The following is an 11,421-nucleotide window of genomic DNA, read 5'->3' on the forward strand; positions in this document are numbered from 1 at the left end:
GAAATCTTGGAAACAGCGAGATTTACCCTACCTTTATCATAGTCCACGAGCTTCTCCATAAAGCTTGCAAGAGATCCTTTTTCCAGTTTCTCCCACACTTTCGGCATCGCTTTCCAAGTCGACATATTGTCTAGTTCCTCCCTCCTTAAGTCTCCTCCCATCTTCGGATTTAGATTATCAACTATGTTTCTTTGCAAACTAAGCCCTTCTTTCCCATTGTTACTTGAGATTTTGAACTGGGTGACCCACAAAGCATGCGGCAAATTATTAAATATTGTTGGGGATCTACCACTTTGCCAAGTAATAATGACCTTTCCATCAAGGCATAAAATATTCATATTCCCTGTCATGATTATGCAGTCCTTCTCTCCCCATATATCGGTCCTTTCTAAGGAGCTCTTTAATGTTTAAATTGAGATCTTCCCCGTACCAGATCGTTTGGGAGTCAGAATTAACCCCTATGTTCGCTAGACAGTTCGCCACACTATTTTTCTCTCTAAAGGCATGTTGAATAATTATTTCTTTGAAACTTGCAATGATCTCCCTAGCTTTTATGATAATATTTTCAATTGACCATGATGGCTTCGACTCCCCCTTCAAACACTTAATAATATTAAGTGAATCTCCCTCAAGCCATAATTTATCATAATTAAGACTTTTGGCTATAATTAAGGTGTTCAGGGCAACTGAGGCTTCGGCAAAATGACTTGTTTGATTTCCCAATGGACCAGCCACCACCATTAAGCAACTTCGAGCAAAATTCCTGACAATGCCCCCGTATCTAGCTTTACCCGGATTCCCCTTAGAGGCCCCATCAAAGTTAGCCTTAATCCACCCGTGAGGAGGAAAAAACCAAACGAGACCTTCTCTTCCTTTCTCCTTGCTAGTAGAAGTGGTAGAGAGGTTCCACCTATCTTTGAAGTCTTCTTTAGCAGTTGGTCCATAATCAGTGCCATAGAAGCATTCAAATATACTCCTATAAATTTTATCTATCACCACTTCAGGAATAGCCCTCTTATCCCTAAAAATCCTATTGTTACGCTCTTTCCAGATATTCCAAATAACAATCGGCAAAGTAAGTCTCCAAGTCTCCACAATCTTAGGATTAGAATTAGGGCAGTGTCATTGCTGCCAGGATTCCCCAAGGGAGTTCGGGAAAACCCAACTCAATTTCCACCTGCTTAAGATGATTTTTCAGATATCCTAACTAAAAGTGCACTGATTAAGAATATGGCAAGCCGTCTCTTCTTCCCTGAACAAAGAGAACACCTGTTAGGAAAAACAAAACCTCTCTTTTGAAGGTTGTCCAGGGTTAAAACCTTGTTTTGGATGAAAATCCAAAAGAAGATATTAACCTTAGGAACTAACTTCTTGTTCCAAACTTTAGCCCAGATAGGAGTTTCTTCCACAGATTTATTATGAATGGCCACAGCTGAGGAAACAGAATATTTCCCATCTGGGGTTTCCCTCCATATCAATCTGTCATCTTTGTTGTCTCTAGGAACTTTAGCTGAGAGAGTAATCTGAAGGAACTTGAGCCCCAGACACTGCTGGCTAAAATCAATCCAATTCCCATTTCTCCAGTAATCTCTGACCAGCTCACCAAACCTGCTTTTGAACCAATCTTTCCAATCTTTAAGGATTGGAACTTCCTCCAGGGGTTTGTCCAAAATCCATCTATCTTCCCAAAATCTTATTCTCCTCCCATCCCCAAGGTTCCAAGTTCGACCAATAGCAGCCCAACTTTTAGTAGATTGAACAGCATTCCATATAGTCGAACCTTCAACAATAAAAGAATCATCTAGGAATTCTTCCTCAGAAGGTTGCATATAGAGATATTTGTTTTTCCAGATTGAGTTCCATTCTCTTTCCTCCCCTTTCATTCTCCATATTTGTTTGGCTAATAAAGCTTTATTCATAGTACCAATATTTCTTAAGCCCAACCCACCTGAGGCCTTAGGGGAACATATTTTATTCCAGGCAATAAGGGGAATTCTATTTTTGACTTCCACCCCCGACCAAAGAAATTTTTTTTGGATTCTTTCAATGGCTTCCGCGAACTTTGTGGGGATTTTGAACAAACTGAGAGCATAAACAGGAAGGTTTTGGAGAGTGGCTTTAAGAAGAGTAATTTTTCCCGCTTGACTAAGGACAGCCCCTTTCCAACCAGCAAGTTTCGAGTTAAGTCTATCCACCAGCTTATTCCAGAAGGAATCATCGAGCTTGAAACACAGAGGAAGCCCCAGATAAGTAGAGGGAAGCTCAGAAATTTTGCAGCCAAGAATTCTTTCAATCCTTAGTTGCCTTTGGACCGAGGTATTGATGAAGAACAAAGAACTTTTATCCCAGTTAATTTTTTGACCAGAGGCAGATTCATAAGTATTCAGGACATTCTTCATATTTTTAGCTTCCAGAATGGTAGCTTCCCCCATAGTGATAGAATCGTCAACGAATTGTTCATGAGAATAAGCAACATTGGAAGAAGATGGTTTTAGACCCCTAAGATTGCCATCTTCCACATTTTTAAGAATAAATCTACCCAGGCATTCAGCAAGAATAGTAAACATAAAAATGTATACCCTACCAATTTCACATTATATTTTAACATTTATTTAGTGACCATTCCCCTACCATATATTAGGGATCATTTTAGCCTTAAACTTGACCCTTTCTTTACCATATTTTTCAATTTCTTTAACATATTCCAATTCTTCTCGCCAACCTAATACAACATGTTAAATTTTGAGTGATTTTTTAAGGATAATAGCATTATGTATAGATTTTTATGTGATGTGCTAACATCTTGTGAGTTTTTAATACTTAAATGTTTTCTCCCACCTAGATACCTATTGTTGCTTGTCATAATATGTGTGTGTCTAAAAATGCATCTACATCATAATATGAAACTTCAACCTCCAAGGAACCCTTTTGAAAACCTATCTTTTATTTTTCTTCCCTATCCAACAACAAGAAATCTACTCCTCTCTTGGCTATGCTTGAATGAAAATACCTATATTTTTTAAGCTACATTATGTCATATTTTTGTTGGCAACTCTGTGTGCTCATTTATCTCTTTGACATCAAGTCAGTAATATTATTTTGATAATTTTGTATTTATATTATTTGAATAATATTTTAATTCGTATTTATCACCTTAAAGCATATCAACAACGCATCAGCCGCAGTTACAATCATAAGGTGAAACCTAGCACATTTGAGGTAGGTGACATGGTCCTTAGAGAAAACTCCAAAAATCAGCAAGATAGAGAGAAAAGAGACAAGTTTGAACCAAATTGGCTCAGGCCTTACATCATCACAACATTTTATGGCTCAAGTGCATATCAATTATCCACGCCTGATGGAGAACCATTGGATGATCCTATCAACAACATGTACCTTTGTAAGTTCTATATATATATAGATTTTTAGGGAATCCTATTGAAAAATACAAAAAAAAGTATCAATTTTTTTTTTAAAGTATCAAAAATAGAAAAAAATTTAAAAAATCATAAAATCAATAAATCGTCACCTTGATGAAAACCTAGCAAACCGGCGTCTTGTATGACACAAAAGAAAATGAAAATTTGAAAAAACTAAAGAGTAATACATTCGTCCAATGATGAAAACCACTTCAATAGCACCCTAGGCAAGTACCATGGTGAAAACCGAGTTACCGACGCCATGTGTAGGGACTTCTTGCTCCTCCCTCCTTTAGGGCTCAATATCACCCTTTCACTTTGCACACACTCACATCCTATCAATCCATAATAAAATTATCCATACCCATCATCACTTGTTATTGATTTAACTAGGATCGGTTTGTCATTCATAATAAACCTTTTTCACCTTTCTTCGCCCATAATAAATCAGGTCCTATCTGTAACTAGGGGCATATCCTAACCTAGTGATGGAAGTGGATCCTTGGCATCACATGTTGTGAGGAGCATCATCTTTTCATTCCTTCCTTCTTTCTGCACACAATGCACTATAAAGTTTTCACTTTTCTTTGCAATAAAGTATTAGTGTCATGGAGTAAGTCAGTTTTAGATGAGATGCAAGTAGTATTGGGCTTTCGACAAATCAATCTTTTGACAAACTTTGATTCTAGCGGGTTCTTTAGCATTATATGTTCTTTATCAGGATGACAACATTGTGACCAAATCAAACATGTTAACATATGTGGCAAGAAACATTTATGACTTGAAGATATCAATATATGTTAGTGTTAAGTCTTTGGTTTTCTTTTGATTTGATCTTTTGTGGTGTCATGTTCCCTGTGCTTCTCAAGGATGTCTATGGACTAAAGTGTCCAGGATGGGGCATGATCACCTATTTGTTGCTTGTGGATTGTTTATTAGTAACACTATGGCTCGTCCAAGGATATGAGGACACTATGGGTCTAGTGTGATTAGGGCCTCCCTTGTTTGTGATTGTTTGATCTCCATGCAAATGATACATTGACTATATAGGTCGAACCTATATCCAAATGGTCACAAACATTTTCCATAATAAGCTCAATGATGATAAACACATAATAAGCTCATTCCACCTCCATATCTTGTACCTTCCACCACCCAATTTCTTCATTTCCCTAATCACATGTAGTCGCACATCGTTTGATTGAGTATAATGACACGCCAAAAATAAAGTCATGCATCGCATCCTACATAATCACATAGTTAGTTATGCACATCATCATTATCTAATAATCATGTACATGCATCCTGCATACATTAGGTTAGTAGATAAATCATCATTAATGTATCCATCTATCGCATAATAACATCATAGCACCATAAGTATAGGACATACATCATAATCATACTAGGGGCATACAAAAATTATCATATAAAAATATCACATAAATAAGTGCATCATAAGCATTTCATCATTGCATCACATAAACATCATCATCTAGAGTCATACATAAATCATATTTTATTCATCATAAGTAAGAATACATCATATAGATCATCATATATATAATTGCATCATGGTATCACATAGAATAACTACATCATGCATAATCAGACATCATCATATAAACATGCATAGAATAGATGTCACTAATAGGTCCAATCTCAAATGTCATAATACAATGATGTCAATATCTCAAAAATGGCTACAAAATCACTCGTAGGTGTCTACATCATCATATTAAAAATTGAACACTGATACAAAAATGGATCTAAAAGGAGCTATGAGGAAATCTCGCCCTCTGACCCTGATGGTCTATGTAGATGTTGAGCTCTTGATGGTCCAACCCCTCCTAAACCTGTGGTGGTCCCACCCAACTCTTGGTGGCCCCATAACCACTGCACTATCAGATCTTTGTCATCGCCCTCAGCTCCTAGTCTCTAACATCATGGCAAAATTGTCAGCTCTTTGGTTGGCTGGTACTATGGACTCATATAGATTCTGTCAATAAGCTATCTCTTGTGTTTCCCTAAGCACATAATCCATCCCTAAGGCCACATCTCCCTAGCTTATAGCCCTGACACTCTCTATAGATGCCTCCGCTCTGCCATATCGCTCTCATAAAAAAGTAATTTGACCAACATACAACTGTACTTGGTCCTCCAAAATCCTAATCCGAGCTCTCAAGGCCCCAAAATTGGCTGGCTCCTCCCAACCCCATCCATCTCCTCCTCTAGGTTGTTCAAATCCGCCCTCCCAGTCCCATCCCTATCCACCAACATCTCTAGCCTGTCTTCCCTCCACCTCAACCTAGGGAGGTGCAACCTATACCTATACCTATGGAATTTGTGCTTGTACTGGTATATCCAAGATATATATACCTATGCATTGGGTACCTGTACCTACCACCATCCTTGTCCCCCTTTCCCTCATAGTGGCCTCTATAGATGTCCACCTCTCCCTCCCTCCCCCTCGTCATCCCCCTCTGATTCACTCCCCCTCCCTCTCCTCTGCCACCTAGATGGTCTCTCCTCATCTATATCATCCTCTAACTAGGGCTAGGCCCTCTAACACCTGTGAGTCTGGGAAAGGGGTGTGCACAAAAGTAAGCCTCATAATCAGGCATCATGCCCTCATCTGCAACATCCAATCTTAGGTCCCAGGGTACTAGCGTCAGTGCCTGAAACTCTACTACAACAACTGCATAAGATGGGCATGGACCCCATCAAGGTATCTCTCGCCTAGTATGCACAAAATCAGTAGATCCAAGTGGTTGCAGTGCCCGCACCTTGTCGAACTATCTAGACACCCTATCTGGCAAGTGTCTCTCAATGATATATGCAGTTTGGCTGATCAGGCACCTAGTCTAATAGCAATACGGTAGATTTCACTCATCATCCTCTCAGGGATCACAGTCTAGGCAGGGCCTCCAAATAACTATGTCAATATCATTAATAACCCTTCTCTAGTAGTCCATCTTCCCGAACCGAGTCTAGGAGATGATCATGCTATATATGTGCACATAGGATTGTCCTACCCCGTGACCTCTATAACACACTAGTCTGGTCATCGCAATATGCTCAAAGGCCCATATTTGTAGTATTGTCACCATGTTGATATCCCACAGCCACTGAGGTGTACACAAACTGATGAAGATGATGGTATAAGTGGGCTAGCATGCAAGGCCCCCAAGTGAACCAAGTACCCTATGTGAGCATCATCTCCATGGTCCTGCCCCATCCAATGGACATGCCATGAGTCATGTGATATGGACATATATAACCGTTGATGACTCTGCCTAGAACAATATCTTGAGTCGATCTCACCAGCCCTACCTTGTACATCTTGTGCCAGCTGATGTGGTTGTCACAAACCTCCAAATCCTCACAATCAAAGATATAACATAGAGCATCTATATCCCTACCCTCTTGATTATATACAACCATCTCTCCATGGATGGGGATGCATAGAATCCAGTAGACATTTTCCAAAGTGACAAACATCTTCCCTGTCAACAAGTGGAACGTGCAGTGCTCATTGTACCACCACTCGGCTAATGCATACAATAGATCGAGATTCATCTAAATCTTGGGCATGAATGTGGTTTGCCATAATCTCAACACAAATAGTGTCAGGCAATCATTCTCAAATAGTTGTGATCTTAATCACTACATCTGCGGGAATCTCCCATGCGAATCTAATGGGGCTAAATCAGCCTGCAATCACAAATGCAATTGCACCAGTGTCAAAATCTTGTCAAATCTATCTCACAACTTCATCAGCTTCATCAGTCGCTCTGCAACCTATCCCACTAGGGCAATCACTGAAATTAATCGATTCGATTGTCTATCCTATTGGTCGTTTCTGTTTAAATCATAGCGACAACTTATTTTGCCCCTATTTTCACCATATGCATGCTAATGTTTATCACAGACACACTAGCAATCCATAAACGCAATTTCATCGTACAGAAACACACTTGCAATCCATAAACGCAATTTCATCGTACAGAAACACACTTTTTCTCTAGACGTGCCACTATTTGACACATACGTGTCAAGAACAAAAAATGCACTTATCCATGCCAAATATGCAGAAAGACAAAAAAATGTGCCAGAATTTGACACATACACAGTAGATTGACCCTATACACATTTTTACCATAGACACACTTTTGCAGACAACAAACACAATTTTATAGACCCTAAATGTGTTTTTAACACAAACGCATTGTAAATGACCTTAGACACGCTAAGAACTAACATATACACATTTTTTATATTTTTCCTAGTATCTCATTTTTAGCAAACTACATTCTACCCCTATTTATGATACAATAAATGCATGAAATCAAAAGAATGACAGGGTACATACCGTCTCTCCATACTCCTATGGCCGCTCGTATCGTTGGACGCACTTAAATTGGCCAAAATCTCTCCGCCATAGCTATGGTGTTGTGCTCTTAAGCTCTCATTCGCTCTATGTTGTGAACAATGAAAGTGATGGATGCAAATGAGGTGGTCCCTATCTAACTCTCCTATTTATAGGAGTGGTAACCCTAGATGCCCGTGGTGACCCCTCTGTGGTCGTCGTGATCCCTCGAGACCTCATTTTCGCCTATCCTTAGCCTTTTTCACCTGCCTCTTCTTCTTGCTAAGCCTTTTCTACCTTTTTATTTTTCAAGAGATTGTCTAAATTTTTTGAATTTTTTTCACCCAATCTCTTGAGGGGGCATGTCGTACCTTCCTTACCAAGGGCAACCTATCATATCAATGTTTTATTTTTTCTTTTAAACAATGCGATAAATTGCATTGTCTCAAAGAGGGGCAAAATGTAGACACCTAAAAATGTCCTAGCCTAATTAAATAAATATTTATTTATTTAATTATTTTATCCTAAGCCTTCTATTAATTAAATATATCTTTATTTATTTAATTAATTCATTAATCATTTTCTAACATTTCCCTATTTAAACTTATTTATTTATTTATTTAAATTATCCTTTCCCTAAATTAAATTAATATTTTATTTATTTAATCGATCTCACCTCTTCTATTAATTAAATAAATCTTTATTCATTTAATTAATTCATTAGTTTTTTCCTCCATGACACTTGTAATTTATCTCTTAATTTACCTTTAACCATCTTTCTATATTTTCTTATTTTCTATATCTACCCTCTAATCTAAGTAGACCATTTATCCTTCCACCTCTTAATCCTAGCCCTCTATTTATAGGGTTCTCTCTATAAAGAGACCTCTTCCTCCCTCCTTTCATATAGAATTCAAGCATAAGCACGTGCATTTTGCGGAATTGCATACACAACCACAATCCATTCTCTATTGAACTCTTGTGCAAACAAAATTTGATAGCAACCATAATCAATCAAGCAAGATCAATGGAGATCAAACCCTAAGAACATGTGAAGGTATAATCTTTCTATTTTGTTATTTGCATGATTTTAGGTTCTTCATTGGTGTATGTTGGATTCATTGTAGAACTAGGTTTATGTGGTTGAATCTCTTTATGTTTTACAATATTTTAGTTTCCAATTCCAACATATACAGAAGGCATGTGGTACATTTATTTAAATCCATATATTTTATTAATGAATTTTGGCTTACATGTTTTAGATATTGTTATGAGTAAAATGGATTTGCAGATGTATACAACAAAATATTATACCAAACAGAAAGAATATATACTAAGGGATATTCAGATCATTTATAATAGGCATGGAAATTCAAACAAAATTTCCAAATTAAACTTTCTTCATGACTCAAACTAAAGAATAAAAGCCACATCCATTACAAGAAATGCCAACGTTCATCTGAATTCCATTACCACACTCAAATAAAAATAGAATTAACAAACTTAGAGATGGTCGTGAGTTCAAACTCATGAATCTTGCATTCACATTTTGACTTAAGATATTAGGAGGTGGTAAGTGCAAATAACTAAACGTGTTTCCCCACAAGGCACTTACATTGCTAATATTTTATAGGTGCCTATTATACGGCCGCCTCCTTTTGACCAATTTCAACAAGACATTCATCGAAACTAATTTTTCTCACACCCAAGAATGAGAAACTAATCTCACATACCCATGTATAGACTTTCTCTTTTATGTCCAAATCTAAATAAAATAAAAGGTTACAATGACAAAATATATATATAATATGAGAAACTAGTCTCACACATCAATATTTGCAATTTTTTTTTTTTTTAATCAATTCTAAATAAGAAAAAGGGTTATAATGATCTAAAGAGTGAAAATATTGAATGAGAACTAGTCCCACACACCCATATTTAGAATTACTCTTTTTTATGTCAAATATAAACAAAATAAAAGGTTACAGTGACTAGAGAAGTGAAAAACATTGATCTAGAAACTAGTCCCATGCCTATGTTTAGACTTGCTCTTTTCCATGCCAAATCTATAAAAAAAAAAGGAATGATAAAAAAATGAAAACATTTACAATGAATTAGGATTTGGATTGGTTTCATATTTTTTTAATAGATAGGAACATTGTTGGTGAATAGATTTGTCACTAAAGATATCAAAGTGGCTCACCCAACAAGCAGTGGCAAATGTCCCAACAATTGGATAAGACGTTACTGGTGAAACAAATTTCCTCTACATTAGAGAGGGGAAGCTCCCTTGTATAATTATGTACTTTTTAACTTGAAAGTACAAAAAAGAGAAATGATAAAACTAAAAGTATTCTCTCACAAAAAATTGATTGGTGTTTAAAACTTCTCGAGAATCCGAGATAGATATTTGTTTCAGTAGGTACAACGTTCACATAATATTTAAAATTTCCAGTGATATCTCAAAGAATGCGAACAGTTCCATCCAGTGGATTATGTATTCCAAGGTATTTTGGCCCAAACGAAAGATTGTGAACAATGTGATTGACATTAACATGTGTTGAATCCCCAAATATCTGTTGAGCAATGATAATATTCAACCCATGCACTCAAATGTGAAAGTTTTCAGCAACCCTCTGAACGTCCAGAACACCAAAAACCGAACATCCTTCACTATCATTTAGTGCATGCTTGACATCTTTTACCAAATTCTCAGGATCATTTTCAAATCCATGTGTTTATCGTCCTTATGATGATCGCTTGCACCATCATTTCCAAGGTATTTTGGCCCAAACGAAAGACTGTGAACAATGTGATTAACATTGACATGTGTTACATCCCCAAATATCTGTTGAGCAATGATGATATTCAACCCACGCACTCAAATGTGAAAGTTTTCACCAACCCTCTGAACGTCCAGAACACCAAAAACCCGACATCCTTCACCATCATTTAGTGCATGCTTCACATCTTTTACCAAATTCTCAGGATCATTTCCAAATCCATGTGTTTATTGTCCTTATGATGATCACTTACACCATGTGATCATAGGATGTATGCTCCTTTTCTACAAGATCAGATATGTATTCAGATCCAATTATATTTCCATATTTGTGTATTTTAAGTTCCTAAATATTTGTATCCAGATCTACTTCATGCTTCTCAGACATGTCAATTGGATCAACACTCAAAATGTCACAAAGGATTGAAGGGAAAGTAATATTAATATGTATAGGAAGAGTCTCTCCACACTTCACATCGTCAGACATCTCACGTACAGTGTTAGTTGTACGTGAAAATATGTTAAATCATGTATAAACAATGTTGTCATAATGATAATCCCAAAGAGAGACTATTGCTCGAGATGATTTCTTTTGAGTCAAGTGCTCCTAACGAGAGAAAGTGTCAAGGTTCTTTAAGGCTTGTATCTTGAAACCCATATTCGACCTTGTCTGTTTTCATGTTCTTGTATGCATATCTACGAGGGCATTCACAACTGCAATCTATGCATTAAAAGATTCAAAAGTTTTTATAGCAATCTCAATTCGTACTATGCCTGCATGTCGATCGGGGTACTTACAGCAATAATGTATGACCAAATTCCTTATTATCGTTATGCAACGCACTGATCCA

General features: G+C 37.0%; 1 pseudogene; it reads right to left on the reverse strand.

Moving 5' to 3' along the window:
* Positions 1–10,132: 10,132 nt before the first annotated feature.
* Positions 10,133–11,213, reverse strand: LOC131064610 (uncharacterized; annotated as a pseudogene).
* Between the last annotated feature and the right edge of the window lie 208 nt (positions 11,214–11,421).

This window comes from Cryptomeria japonica, chromosome 9 (assembly GCF_030272615.1).
Source record: "Cryptomeria japonica chromosome 9, Sugi_1.0, whole genome shotgun sequence".
In the NCBI taxonomy this organism is placed as follows: domain Eukaryota; kingdom Viridiplantae; phylum Streptophyta; class Pinopsida; order Cupressales; family Cupressaceae; genus Cryptomeria; species Cryptomeria japonica.